The sequence below is a fragment of the Pteropus medius genome, unplaced genomic scaffold (assembly GCF_902729225.1).
Source record: "Pteropus medius unplaced genomic scaffold, Ma_sr-lr_union100, whole genome shotgun sequence".
Classification (NCBI taxonomy): domain Eukaryota; kingdom Metazoa; phylum Chordata; class Mammalia; order Chiroptera; family Pteropodidae; genus Pteropus; species Pteropus medius.
Window position 1 is genome coordinate 11172042 of NW_024349796.1, and position 768 is coordinate 11172809.

The following is a 768-nucleotide window of genomic DNA, read 5'->3' on the forward strand; positions in this document are numbered from 1 at the left end:
GCGTTTTATATGTAAATAAACCCATGGAAACAGATTCTGAATGAAAGATCAAGAGAAAATGAAAACATGACTTTGTGTGTGGGCTTTGTAAGTGTCAAGTCTTCTTTCTGACCCCAGGTACACAAGTGTACAGAAACCAATTTTCTACTTTCTTGCAGAGGAAGAGTAAATTGAAATCACCACTTGCTGAAAAGAACAAGCAGCAGGTCAATGAGACCTCTCCATAACAGGCAACTGAATAAAAGTCAGGGGTGCAATTAAGATCATTGAAATTTCAAGGGAACTGTGTGTATCTTTAAATAAACAAGTCAATATATGGTGCTTATTCTGTGAGTCTGAATTGGTTCTAACTGAGCTGAAATGATCTAAGATACCAGATCACTTAACTCTATGTTTTAAATTGTTTTATTTCTCTAGTTAAAAGTGAGTTACAGATCTATATAAAATCTTTGTGGTATTTTTGTAACAAAAAGCCCAGTATATACTGTATTAACTAGTGAACTTTCAAGAATATTTAATTTCACCGTTACGTGAAATTTTGGCTTAGACTGGAAGCCCCACAGATTATGAATATCATAATAATAAAGCCCCAAATATGCTTACACTTTAAGGATTTTATTCTAATAAAACTAAACAATTAGCATTTATACCACCTGGAGTCCATAAATGATTTGTACATTCAAAGTAAAGATATTGCAGTAATCCTACATCTAGCTCAATAATAGTCTGGACTAGACTTTTGAAAGCATGGCATCAATTTAAGCTGAC